Source organism: Triticum urartu, chromosome 7A, assembly GCF_056163025.1.
Source record: "Triticum urartu cultivar PI428250 chromosome 7A, HENAU_Tu73, whole genome shotgun sequence".
Taxonomy (NCBI): Eukaryota; Viridiplantae; Streptophyta; class Magnoliopsida; order Poales; family Poaceae; genus Triticum; species Triticum urartu.
The window spans coordinates 193,806,793-193,821,554 of NC_141879.1; positions in this window are offsets into that span (position 1 = coordinate 193,806,793).

Sequence of the window (14,762 nt, forward strand, 5' to 3'; positions counted from 1 at the left end):
GAGTTTGACAATGAAAATGTAGGCGCAACCCCTAGTATCCAGACTAGGGTGTTGTAAACACCTGATCAGATAAGAACTGATTCGTCGCATAATGCGGGAAAAATCGCTAAAGATTTGAAACCTCCGAAGAGCTGACCGGCTCACGCCGCATCATGACAGTCAGTTTTTGGCTTTCTCTAGTGAGGTGCTCATCCGGATAAACCAGGACACAATCACAGTAGTTCTCCCTTTACTTCCCTAGCCGATATAGCAGAACGTAAGGTAGTAAGCACAGGAGCCGGGCAACCCAATTATTAACCAAAGACATGATTCAGAGCCAATGCATATAATGTTAAATTCAGGGTGCCGAACTATAATGTAAAAGTGTTCGGACTTGTTACCATAGTGTGCGCCGCAATAAAGCCCCTGGCGAGTTACGGCGTACCAAGGTGTACGGATGCAAATTAAAATAGCAAAAAAATAAAATAAAGAAGAAGCTAGTGCCACATATGTTGGGCCGCAAACTGTTTCCATTATAATTTTGATTAATACATCAAAGCGTACTTGAACAAAAAGTGTGATAAGCAACCGTGGCTATTTAACATGCCAAGACCAAGGGGGAGCTGCGTACGGGTCCTCAAAACAGGTAGAATGATCGCCAAGAAGGACATCTAGAGATTCCCCATACGTGTGTGCTACTTGTCACCTTGGTGTATCCGTCCTTCGAAAGGACCAATTTATCAGGCCGTCGAGAGGGGCCTATGAAAAGAAACCTAAAAAGGGATAAAAGGAAAAGTAAGCGTATGTGTGTCCCGGGACGGTCGAGCCGTATTTTGGATCACAGTATGGTTATGCCTCCGTATCTGCCCATGGTATTTTTAGTGCGTAGTTATGTACGCGCGGTACGTATGCCGCCACTTGGTCGGGGATGAGTCGGAGGTCGAATTGCTAATCGAGTTCCTGATGAGATGGACTGTCCTGCCGCAGAGTACTGCAGACTGGTTTGATAGTGTTCGGGAGCATGGCCGCCGAATTAAGGTTCTGCTTGTGAAGGCCGCTCTGTACCTTTGCTGCCAGGGCAGCGGTGTGATCCTCAATACGGAGGGAGCACTCCATGTTTCCATTGACTGTTATGACGCCGCATGGTCCGGGCATCTTGAGCTTGAGATAAGCATAGTGTGGCACCACATTGAATCGAGCAAACGCGGTTCTTCTGAGCAGTGCGTGATAGCCGCTGCGGAAGGGGGCGATATCAAAGATTAACTCTTCGCTTCGGAAGTTGTCCGGAGATCCGAAGACGACCTCCAATGTGATTGAGCTCGAGCAACGGGCCTCTACAGCTGGTATAACTCCTTTAAAGTTAGTTTTGGTGGGCTTGATCCTTGATGGATCGATGCCCTTTTTGCGCACTGTATCCTGATAGAGCAGATTTAGGCTGCTGCCACCATCCATGAGGACTCGTGTGAGGTGGAATCTGTCAATTATTGGGTCGAGGACCAGTGCGGCTGAGCCGCCATGACGGATACTGGTTGGATGGTCCCTGTTGAGGGAGTCCTAGATTAGGGGGTCTCCGGACAGCCGGACTGTCTCCATTGGCTGGACTGTTAGACTATGAAGATACAAGATTGAAGACTTCATCTCGTGTCCAGATGGGACTCTACTTGGCGTGGAAGGCAAGCTAGGCAATACGGATATGGATACCTCCTCCTTTGTAACCGACCTTGTGTAACTCTAAACCTCTCCGGTGTCTATATAAACCGAAGGGTTTTAGTCCGTAGGACAACAATCACAACATACAATCATACCATAGGTTAGCTTCTAGGGTTTAGCCTCTCTGATCTCGTGGTAGATCTAATCTTGTACTACCCATATCATCAATATTGATCAAGCAGGACGTAGTGTTTTACCTCCATCAAGAGGGCCCGAACCTGGGTAAAACATCGTGTCCCCTGCCTCTTGTTACCATCCTGCCTAGACGCACAGTTCGGGACCCCCTACCCGAGATCCGGCGGTTTTGACACCGACATTGGTGCTTTCATTGAGAGTTCCTCTGTGCCGTCGCCGTTAGGCTTGATGGCTCCTACTATCATTGATAGTGATGCGGTCCAGGGTGAGACTTTTCTCCTGGGACAGATCTTCGTATTCGGCGGCTTTGCACTGTGGGCTAATTCGCTTGGCCATCTGGAGCAGATTGAAAGCTACGCCCCTGGCCATCAGGTCAGATTTGGAAGTTTGAACTACATGGCCGACATCCGCGGAGACTTGATCTTCGACGGATTCGAGCCACAGCCGGGCGCGCCGCACTGTCGCGATGGGTATGACCTAGCTCTGCCGCCGAACAGTACCCCAGAGGCCGCGCCCGCATCAGCTCCGACCCTTAGCTCGGAGCCAACTGCGCCAATCGAGGACGGGTGGCTAGACACCGCCTCAGGGGCTGCAGTCTCGATGGCGATCGAGCCAAACACCAGCATAATCCTCTGTGCAGCCCGTGACTCCAAGGTGCCGGACTCTTTTACGGACTCCGAACCATCCGCGCCCTTGCCAATCGAATCCGATTGGGCGCCGATCATGGAATTCACCGCCGCGGATATCTTTCAACACTCACCCTTCGGCGACATTCTGAATTCACTAAGGTCTCTCTCCTTGTCAGGAGAGCCCTGGCCGGATTATGGCCAACAGGATTGGGATGCGGACAATGAAGAAATTCGACACCCACCCACCACCCACTTCATAGCCACTGTCGATGATTTAACCGACATGCTGGACTTCGACTCCGAAGACATTGACAGTATGGACGACAATGTAGGAGACGAACATGAATCAGCACCTATAGGGCACTGGAAAGCCACCTCGTCATATGACATATACATGGTGGATACACCCAACGAAGGCAATGGCGACGAGATAGCGGAGGATGACCCCTCCAAGAAGCAACCCAAGCGCCAACGTCAGCGGCGCCTCTCTAAGTTCCACCAAAGCAAAAGTGGTGATACCGGCACAGGAGATAATAACACTCCGGATAGTGCCGAAGACAACAACAATCCCCTCCAACAAGATTTAGAGCAGGAGGATGAAGGAGCCAGCTCTCGTGGCAGACGGAGAGGAGGAGGATGATCACATGCCCCCCTCCGAAGACGAGGCAAGCCTCAGCGACGATGAATTCGCCGTACTAGAGGATCCCGTCGAACAAGGGCGCTTCAAGCGCCGGCTTATGGCCACGGCAAGTAGCCTGAAGAAAAAGCAGCAGCAGCTTCAAGCTGATCAAGATCTGCTAGCTGACAAATGGACTGAAGTCCTCGCGTCCGAGGAATATAAACTCGAGCGTCCTTCCAAGAGTTACCCAAGGCGCAGGTTACTACCCCGACTGGAGGAAGAAGCGTATGATATGGCTGATCGGCCACCTCGTGGCCGCGATAGAGAGGCATTCCAGCCAAAAGCTCAGCCTCCACCCCAACGCCATTCAAATAAAAAGGCATGGGGAGATACGCCAGACCTACGAGACATATTGGAGGACAAGGCAAAGCATTCAAGATCGATCTACGGATCACGAGGGCGCACCACTCTACGAGACGACAAACGTCACGCCGGATACAGTAAAAGCAAATCCGGCCGGGCCGAACACAGCGGGCAAGACCCATTCGAGCTGCGTCGCGATATAGCCCAATACAGAGGCGCTGCACACCCCTTATGCTTCACAGACAAAGTAATAGAACATCAATTCCCAGAAGGTTTCAAACCTGTAAATATAGAATCATACGACGGCACAAGAGATCCCGCGGTATGGATTGAGGACTTCCGCCTCCACATCCACATGGCCCGTGGCGATGACTTACACGCCATCAAATACCTCCCACTAAAGCTCAAAGGTGAAGAAAATATTCCCTAGAGGCAATAATAAAGTTATTATTTATTTCCTTATTTCATGATAAATGTTTATTATTCATGCTAGAATTGTATTAACCGGAAACATAATACATGTGTGAATACATAGACAAACAGAGTGTCACTAGTATGCCTCTACTTGACTAGCTCGTTAATCAAAGATGGTTATGTTTCCTAACCATAGACGAAGAGTTGTTATTTGATTAACGGGATCACATCATTAGGAGAATGATGTGATTGACTTGACCCATTCCGTTAGCTTAGCACTCGATCGTTTAGTATGTTGCTATTGCTTTCTTCATGACTTATACATGTTCCTATGACTATGAGATTATGCAACTCCCGTTTACCGGAGGAACACTTTGTGTGCTACCAAACGTCACAACGTAACTGGGTGATTATAAAGGAGCTCTATAGGTGTCTCCAAAGGTACATGTTGGGTTGGCGTATTTCGAGATTAGGATTTATCACTCCGATTGTCGGAGAGGTATCTCTGGGCCCTCTCGGTAATGCACATCACCTAAGCCTTGCAAGCATTGCAACTAATGAGTTAGTTGCGAGATGATGTATTACGGAACGAGTAAAGAGACTTGCCGGTAACGAGATTGAACTAGGTATTAAGATACCAATGATCGAATCTCGGGCAAGTAACATACCGATGACAAAGGGAACACCGTATGTTGTTATGCGGTCTGACCGATAAAGATCTTTGTAGAATATGTAGGAGCCAATATGAGCATCCAGGTTCCACTATTGGTTATTGACCAGAGACGTGTCTCGGTCATGTCTACATTGTTCTCGAACCCGTAGGGTCCGCACGCTTAAGGTTTCGATGATAGTTATATTATGAGTTTATGAGTTTTGATGTACCGAAGGAGTTCGGAGTCCCAGATGAGATCGGGGACATGACGAGGAGTCTCAAAATGGTCGAGACATAAAGATCGATATATTGGACGACTATATTCGGACATCGGAAAGGTTCCGAGTGGTTCGGGTATTTTTCGGAGTACCGGGGAGTTACGGGAATACGGGAGAAGAAGTATATGGGCCTTATTGGGCTTTAAGGGAGAGGGAGAGGCAGGCCGCGCGCCCCCCAAGGCCTAGTCCGAATTGGACTAAGGGGAGGGGCTGCGCCCCCTCCTTCCTTCTCTTCCCTCTTCCCCTTCCTTGTCTCCTACTCCTACTACATGGAAGGACTCCTAGTTGGACTAGGAAAGGGGGAATCCTACTCTCGGTGGGAGTAGGACTCCCCTAGGGCGCGCCATAGAGAGGGCCGGCCCTCCCCTCCTCCACTCCTTTATATACGGGGGCAGGGGGTTACCCCATAGACACACAAGTTGATCCACGTGATCGTTTTCTTAGCCGTGTGCGGTGCCCCCTTCCACCATAAACCTCGATAATATTGTAGCGGTGCTTAGGCGAAGCCCTGCGACGGTAGAACATCAAGATCGTCACCACGCCATCGTGCTGATGGAACTCTTCCCCGACACTTTGCTAGATCGGAGTCCGGGGATCGTCATCGAGCTGAACGTGTGCTAAAACTCGGAGGTGCCGTAGTTTCGGTGCTTGATCGGTCGGGGTGTGAAGACGTACGACTACATCAACCGCGTTGTGCTAACGCTTCCGCTGTCGGTCTACGAGGGTACGTAGATCACACTCTCCCCTCTCGTTGCTATGCATCACCATGATCTTGCGTGTGCGTAGGATTTTTTTTGAAATTACTACGTTCCCTAACAAAAGGACCAGCGCGGCATTGGCTTAACAGCTTGCCAGCAGACTCCATTAGCTGTTGGGAAGATCTGGAAGCCGCATTCCTCGACAACTTTCAAGGCACTTATGTGCGACCACCAGACGCCGATGATTTGAGCCACCTAATTCAGCAGCCAAAAGAGTCGGCCAGGCAATTCTGGACTCGGTTCCTTACAAAGAAAAATCAAATCATTGACTGTCTGGATGCGGAGGCCTTAGCGGCTTTCAAGCACAACATCCGAGATGAGTGGCTAGCCCGGCACCTTGGTCAGGAAAAGCCGAAATCTATGGCAGCTCTTACGACGCTCATGACCCGCTTTTGTGCGGGAGAAGACAGCTAGCTGGCTCGCAGTAATAACATATCAAAGAACCATGGTACCTCAGATACCAAGGACGGCAATAGCAGGTCACGTCGCAACAAGCATAAGCGCCGCATTAACAACGAAAATACTGAGGATACGGCATTCAATGCCGGATTCAAAGGCTCTAAACCCGGTCAGCGGAAAAAGCCATTCAAACAAAGTACGCCGGGTCCGTCTAGCTTGGACCGTATACTCGATCGCTTGTGTCAAATACACGGCACCCCAGACAAGCCAGCCAATCACACCAACATGGATTGTTGGGTGTTCAAGCAGGCCGGCAAGTTAATTGCCGAAAACAAGGACAAGGGGCCACATAGCGATGACGAGGAGGAGCGCCGGCAGCCGCACACTGGAGGACAGAAGAGGTTTCCCCCGCAAGTGCGGACAGTGAACATGATATACGCAACCCACATCCCCAAGAGGGAGAGGAAGTGTGCGCTCAGGGACGTATATGCGTTGGAGCTAGTCGCCCCAAAGTTCAACCCTTGGTCCTCCTGTCCGATCACCTTCGATCGCAGGGACCACCCCACTAGTATCCGTCATGGCGGATTCGCCGCACTGGTCCTAGACCCAATCATTGACGGATTTCACCTCACTCAAGTCCTTATGGACGGCGGCAGCAGCCTGAACCTGCTTTATCAGGACACAGTGCACAAAATGGGTATAGACCCCTCAAGGATCAAACCCACAAAAACAACCTTTAAGGGCGTCATTCCAGGCGTAGAGGCCCATTGCACAGGCTCAATTACACTGGAAGTGGTCTTCGGATCCCCGGATAACTTCCGAAGCAAAGAGTTAATCTTCGATATAGTCCCGTTCCGCAGTGGTTATCACGCGCTGCTCGGGCGAACCGCATTTGCTAGATTCAATGCGGTACCGCATTATGCATACCTCAAGCTCAAGATGCCAGGACCTCGCGGAGTTATTACAGTCAATGAAAACACAGAGCGCTCTCTCCGAACAGAGGAGCACACCGCGGCCCTCGCAGCAGAAGCGCAAAGCAGCCTCTCAAGGCAATCAACCAGTTCGGCGCTTCAAAGCTCGGACACCTTCAAGCACGCTCAGGGCAATCGGCAAATAGACTGCCTGGCGCAATCTGAGCTAGCGTAGCAATATGGCGGCCACCCCAATCCCAGCCCAACGGCGATACTCGTGCCGCACATACATAATTACGCATTAAAAATACAATGGGCACACGTGGGGAGGGGGGCACAACTGCGGCACGCCCCAAGACGCGGCCTAAACCGCACTTGGGGCTTCCCGTTCGGTTATTTTTCTTTTTCTTTCAGGACCTTAATCTCTGGAAACACTGTCCGGCAGCACTATTGCCGAACACATGATGCAGCAACCAAGGAGGCAGACAGCTAAGTTATACCACGGAATTCCCAGGTTGATTACAGTAACGAGTGAAATATTCAATATAACATCATTCCTCAGCTTGCCCTTGGAAGGGACATAGTCCTACTTTTTGCTTATCGCACTATCTGTATCACTCTGCTTTAACGCAATTTTTTAATAAAGAATGCATGACATTACGACTATTATTGCATTCTTGTTATATATGTGTGTGTGTGTGTTCATTAATGACGCCTTGCAACCGTACACCTTGGTACGGCTAATACACCAGGGGCTTACGTACCTCACAATATGGTGTGAAAAGTCCGAACACTTTCACAAGTGCGGCACCCCGAACTTATAGCATTATATGCATCAGCTCCGAATCATGTCTTTGGTCAAATGTTGGGTTTGCCCGGCTCCTATGTTTTGGTACCTTACGTTCCGCTCTATCGGCTAAGGTAGCGCTAGGAGAACTACTGCGACTGTTCCCCGGTTCTGCCAGGCTTAGCACCTTAGTAGAGAAAGCTAAAACTGACTGTCATGATAAGGCGAGAGACTGGTCGCTGTTCGGCGAGGTTTTTCGAGTCCCAAAAGACTATGCCGCTTAGGGCGAGGGGTCGGCCCTGTCCGGCTTATAGGCATGTATCGCGCCCCGAATTCGGCCTTCCTATTACCAGGGGCTTCGCCGAAATTTAAAATTATAGAATTCTATGGCTAAGTGAGAGTGATAAAGCATTATTAGTCTGGTTGCCTTGTTCGTTGTGCTGAGCACCTCCCTCGAAGGACCCAAATATGGGAACAAGAGTGCTCAGGTTTATCCCGAACACCCCAGCACTCGTGGCATGGGGGCAGAAGCTGAGGACTGGCCATCTCTCAGATTGGATAAACAGCCAAACACAAGGTAATATTTTAAATTCCAACAAGCGTTGCATAGCGCATATGAAACAAGTTTTCATACATACAGGATAAAATGAGCAAGTCTCATTCAAATATTACATCTTTTGAACACTCGTCCGCGATGAGACAGGCACCCGGCAGAACACCCTCGAGACAGGCACCCGGCAGAACACCCTCGTAGTACATCTCGGGGTGGCGGTGCTCCTTGCCCTCTAGCGCCCCCTCCTTGATCAGCTTCATGACGTCTAGCTTGACCCACTGCAATTTCACACGGGCGAAAGCCCGGCGTGCACCTTCAATGCAGACAGATCGCTTGACGACCTCCAGCCGTGGGCAGGCATCCACAAGCCGCCTCACCATGCCGAAGAAGCTGTTCGGAAGGGCGTCGCCAGGCCACAACCGGACTATAAAGCTCTTCATGGCCTGATCGGCCGCCTTATCTAGCTCGACCATCTGCTTCAGCTGGTCGCTCATTGGCACCGGATGTTCGGCCTCAGCATACTGAGACCAGAACAGCTTCTCCGTCGAGCTTCCGTCCTCGGCCTGGTAAAATTGTGCGGTATCGGACACACTGCGGGGCAAATCTAGGAATGCTCGTGAAGAGCTCTGGATCCGGGTAAGTAATCGGTAATTTACTTTTACATGCTTGCTTTGCATATAGAAAGCCTTACCCGCCGCTATCTTCTTCATCGCGTCGATCTCTTGGAGGGCCTTTTGGGCTTCGGCCTTGGCACTTTTTACACTCTCGAGGGCCGCGGCAAGCTCAGACTCCCACGTCTTGGAGTCAAGCTCCAACGCCTTATGCTTCGCCACAAGAGCCTAGAGCTCTTGTTGCACCTCGCCCACCCGAGCCTCGTGCTTCTCTCGCTCGGTGTGCTCCTTGGCTGCTGTATCTTCGGCCTTGGTCAGCGCTTGCTTCAGGGTTGCCACCTCGGTCATGGCCCCTGGCAAACATACAATGATCCCGTCATTTTGCAATCGCGTCCTTTTTTATATATACATATCTATAGACGGGGTATTAGTTACCCTTGTTCTCCTCGAGCTGCCTCTTGGCAAGGCCGAGCTCTTTCTTGGACCCCTCGAGGTCCTGCTTCAGTACGGCGACCTCCGCAGTTAGTGCGGCGGACGCCAGCAGTGAAGCCTACATACGCATATTAACATACTTATATTAGACTCCTGCGATATTTATTTGATCCTCTGTTCGGCTTTTTTTCGTGAACACCGAACAAAGCATCAGGGGCTACTGTCTATGCGGTAATATTTCGACTACATTTTAAAACACTTACCTCAAAGCCTGTTAGAAGGCTGGCACAGGCTTCAGTCAATCCGCTCTTAGCGGACTGAACCTTCTGGATCACCGCACTCATGATAGTGCGGTGCTCCTGTCGATGGAAGCGCTGCGAAGCGCTTCCAGCAGATTGTCCGGTGCCTCTGGATGGACAGAGGTCACCGGCACAGGCATCTTGCCCCTCTTAGAAGGAGGCCACCTGCCCGAGCCCAGAACCGCTGGAGGGTCCGGCACGGTGTTCGGTTGAAGGCCGAACTCGGAGCTCTCGGGGGCCCCGTCCCCGCGGCTCCCGGAGTCCGGAAGGTCGCCTTGAGGCGCCTCCAGGACTATCTCCCCTCGATCTGGTGCCTCTTGAGATAACACCTTGGCGTCGTCGGCAGGATGAGGGGAGGTGGCGATCGGGACTGGATCGCTATCCATGTCCGACAAGCCCAAGGAGCAGTCCGATGATACATCGATACTGGCTCGTGGCGGCCTGCATAATTGCGTTCGGCGTTAGGGAAAGTAGTGCGAAAAAGGAATCCTATGAGTTACTCTGGTATCCGAATACTTACGATCTCCCCGGGGGCTTGACCCTGGGCAACCACTCGCCTTCGCCTTCGTCGGCGGTGGTGGAACTATCCGGAAGGAGAGTCCTTCCCTTCTTGGACCCTCCGGCCTCCCCAGTTGGGGCGGCCTTCCTTTTCTTGTCTCCCCCAGTCGGTGGGGGAGCATCTTCTTCTTCCTCTTCCTCGTCTTCAGGGGAAGAGTGCGCCGCAGAGTCATCGGACGGTGAGTCCGACGACGCCTGGCGTCGGGAACTCTTTCGGGTTCCCTTGGCCTTCTTGGTATTCTCCGGCACCTTATAAGGGGCCGGAGTCAGCATCTTCGCCAGAAGAGCGTCTACGGGGCCTTCGGGCAAAGGAGACGGACAGTTGATCTGTCCGGCCATCTTCTGCCAGTCCTGTCAAAGGTACGGGAGTTTAGATCCCGCATAGAGTCAATCTATATAAAAATGATTATCCCGTGAAAGGTAAAGCAGCTTACTGCACTGGCTTGGCGCTTCGCGCTAAATCCGCGATCCTCAGTAATAGCGGGGGGGGGGGGGGACCTCGGCACTTTTGAACAGCACCCTCCAGGCATCTTCATGAGTCGTGTCGAAGAGCCTGTTCAGAGTTCGGTGCTGCGCCGGATTGAACTCCCACAAGCTGAACTCCCGTTGTTGGCACGGGAGTATCCGGCGGATGAGCATAACTTGGACTATGTTGACAAGATTGAGCTTCTTGTCCACCATGTTTTGAACACATGTTTGGAGTCCGGTCAGCTCTTTCGAACTACCCCAGGACAGGCCCTTCTCTTTCCAGGAGGTGAGCCGCGTGGGGATGCCAGATCAGAACTCGGGGGCCGCTGCCCATGCAGGGTCGCACGGCTCGGTAATATAGAACCACCCCGATTGCCACCCCTTTATGGTTTCCACAAAGGAGCCCTCGAGCCATGTTACGTTGGGCATCTTGCCCACCATGACACCTCCGCACTCCGCCTGGCGGCCGCCCACCACCTTCGGCTTGACATTGAAGGTCTTCAGCCATAAGCTGAAGTGGGGCTTGATGCGGAGGAAGGCCTCGCACACGACGATAAACGCCGAGATGTTGAGGATGAAGTTCGGGGCCAGATCGTGGAAATCCAGGTCGTAATAAAACATGAGCCCCCGGACGAAGGGATGGAGAGGGAATCCCAGTCCGCGGAGGAAATGGGTGAGGAATACTACCCTCTCATGGGGCCTGGGGGTGGGGATGAGCTGCCCCTCGTCTGGGAGCCGGTGCGCGATGTCGTCGGGCAGGTATCCGGCTCTCCTCAGTTTCTTGATGTCTCCCTCCGTGATGGAGGAGACCATCCACTTGCCTCCTGCTCCGGACATGATTGGAGAATGTCGAGGTGGGAAGTGCGGACTTGGGCGCTAGAGCTCGAGTGTGCGAAAACGGATGGGTAAGGAAGGAAGAAGGCGTGGTTAGAAAGGTGAATCCTTATCCCTTTATATGGGCGGACGAAACTAAGCGTCCCCACTTGCCTGGTAAAACTCGCTTATCCCCCAAGCGCCGCGATTGATGGCGCGGTTGGGTTACCCACGCCCGTATTGATGAGAATCCCGTAATAAGGGGACACGATCTTTGCTTTGACAAGACGTGTCGAAAAACTGCCTCGTGTTATGTGCGGGGCTGGTTAAAAGAAACGGTTCGAATAATCACCGGGCCATGACGTAACGTCATGCTGCCAAAACAAGCCAGCAAATTAGATCTGCGAAAATATTATTCTCTCTACGGTGGAATGTGGAACTTATTTTGCAGGGTCGGACACTATCCTCGTATTCAAATTCTTCTGTGATGTATTCGGAGAAGGAACCCGCCTTGCAATGCCGAAGACAATACCGCGCAGGACTCATCGTCATTGAAGCCTGGTTCAGGGGCTACTGAGGGAGTCCTGGATTAGGGGGTCTCCGGACAGCCGGACTATCTCCATTAGCCGGATTGTTAGACTATGAAGATACAAGATTGAAGACTTCGTCTCGTGTCCGGATGGGACTCTACTTGGCGTGGAAGGCAAGCTAGGCAATACGGATATGGATATCTCCTCCTTTGTAACCGACCTTGTGTAACCCTAACCCTCTCCGGTGTCTATATAAACCGAAGGCTTTTAGTCCGTAGGACAACAATCACAACATACAATCATACCATAGGCTAGCTTCTAGGGTTTAGCCTCTCTGATCTCGTGGTAGATCTACTCTTGTACTACCCATATCATCAATATTAATCAAGTAGGACGTAGGGTTTTACCTCCATCAAGAGGGCCCGAACCTGGGTAAAACATCGTGTCCCCTGCCTCCTGTTACCATCTGGCCTAGACGCACAGTTCGGGACCCCCTACCCGAGATCCGCCGGTTTTGACACCGACACCTGCGATCAAAGGTGATCGGGCATGACGACCATGGGTTGAATTTTGGGGCGACTGGCTCTATCACATAGACATCCCTGAGCGCACGCTTGGGCTCCCTCTTGGGGATATGGGTAGCGTATATGATGTTCACCATTTTGATTTGAGGGGGAAACTTCTTCTGTCCCCCTATATTCGATGGATGTGGCTCCTCGTCATCATTCTCGCCTTGCGACCCCTTCTCCTTGTCTTTGGCATTTAACTTGCCGGCCTGTTTGAAGACCCAGCAACTCCGGTGAGTATGATTGGCTGGTTTATCAGGGGTGCCATGGACCTGACAAGGACGATCGAGTATGCGGTCAAGGCTGGAAGGGCCTTGATTATTCCTTTTATATGGCTTCTTCGGCTGTTCGGACTTGGAGCCACTAAATCCGACGTTGACCGCCGTGTCCTTGGTATTATCGTTGTTGCTTCGACGCTTGTGCCTGTTGCGTCAGGGCTTGCCGTTGCTATTTCTGGCTTCCAAAGTGCCAGGTTCGCTTGCATTGTTATTGCTACGGGCTAGCCAGCTATCTTCGCCCACGCAAAAGCGGGTCATAAGCACCGTGAGGGCTGCCATGGACTTCGACCTTTCTTAGCCGAGGTGTCGGGCGAGCCATTCGTCCGGATGCTATGTTTAAAGGCCGCTAGGGCTTCGGCATCTGGACAGTCGACGATCTGGTTCTTTTTAGTTAGGAACCTAGTCCAGAATTTCCTGGCTGACTCTCCGGGCTGTTGAATTATGTGACTTAAGTTGTCGGCATCCGGAGGTCGAACATATGTACCTTGGAAGTTGTCAAGGAAGGCTTCTTCTAAGTCCTCCCAGCTGCCAATGGAATTTTCGGGCAGGTTGTTCAGCCACTGCCGGGCTGGCCCCTTGAGTTTTAGGGGGAGGTATTTGATGGCATGAAGATCATCGTCGTAGGCCATATGAATATGGAGAATGAAGTCTTCAATCCATACCGCGGGGTTTGTGGTTCCATCATATGATTCGATATTCACGGGTTTGAACCCTTCTGGGAATTCAAGTTCCATGACTTCATCAGTGAAGCAGAGAGGGTGTGCAGCGCCTCTATATCGGGCCAGTTTGTGACGTAGTTCGGATGGAGTCCGTCTGCGGTTTTCGGCTCGGACGTAATTGTACTTGCCATGTTCGGCTTGATAGTCGTCTCGCGCGTCGAGGCATGCCCCCGTGATCCGTAGATCAATCTGGCCGGACCTATTTTATTCTGCAGGCCCTGCCGGAGATCATATGTGTATCCCTGAGCGGTTTTTTCTCTGCCTTTATGGCGAGGTAGGGCGGGCTGGTGTTCGGCTTGTGTTGCCAATTTGTCCCGGCCACGTGGTGATCGGTCAGGCGCATTGTGTGCTGATGGCACGGGCTCCAACGCCTCATCATCGAATTGAGGTACTAATTTGTGCTTCAGGTAACTTTTGAGTGGTCGCTTGAGGCCGTATTCCTCGGCTTCCAAGACATTAGTCCATCTATTATTGAGCAGATCTTGATCAGCTTGAAGCTGTTGCTGCTTCTTTTTCACGCTCCTTGCAGTGGCTATCAGCTGGCGCTTCAAGCGCTCCTGCTCGAGAGGCTCCTCAGGCATGATGAAATCCTCATTGCCGAGGCTCACCTCATCCTCGGAGAGTGGAAGGTAATTAATGTCCTTCGAGTCTTGGTGTACGACCTATTCATCAGGGCTGACTCGCACATCTTCCCGATCGTCCTGTTTAGAAATTGGCGGAACGGGGTCTTCATTGTCTCCGGCATCGTCTAGAGTATTGTTTTCTCCTGTGCCGGTGTTACTGTCTTTTTCACGGCGTGATTTAGAGCGGCGCCGCCATCGTCGACGCTTTGGCTGTATCTCAGGAGGTTTGTCTTCCACTGGGTCTTCTTTGTCGTCGTCGTTGATTTCTTTGGGTGTGTCCACCATGTACACGTCATAGGAGGAGGTGGCCGTCTAGCGCCCGGTAAATAGCGGGTGTTGGGCTTGCTCCTCTTCGGCATTGTCGTCCATACCGTCGATGTTTCCGGAGTCGTAGTCGAGCATGTCGGTTAGATCTTCGATAGTGGCTATTAAGTGGGAGGTGGGTGGGAAGCGAAATTCTCCGTCATCAGCCCCCAGTTCAAACCGGATATAATTCGGCTGTGAGTTGATACGTCTCCAATGTATCTATAATTTTTGATTGCTCCATGCTATATTATCTACTGTTTTGGACATTATTGGGCTTTATTATCCACTTTTATATTATTTTTGGGACTAACCTATTAACCGGAGGCCCAGCCCAGAATTGTTGTTTTTTGCCTGTTTTAGGGTTTCGAAGAA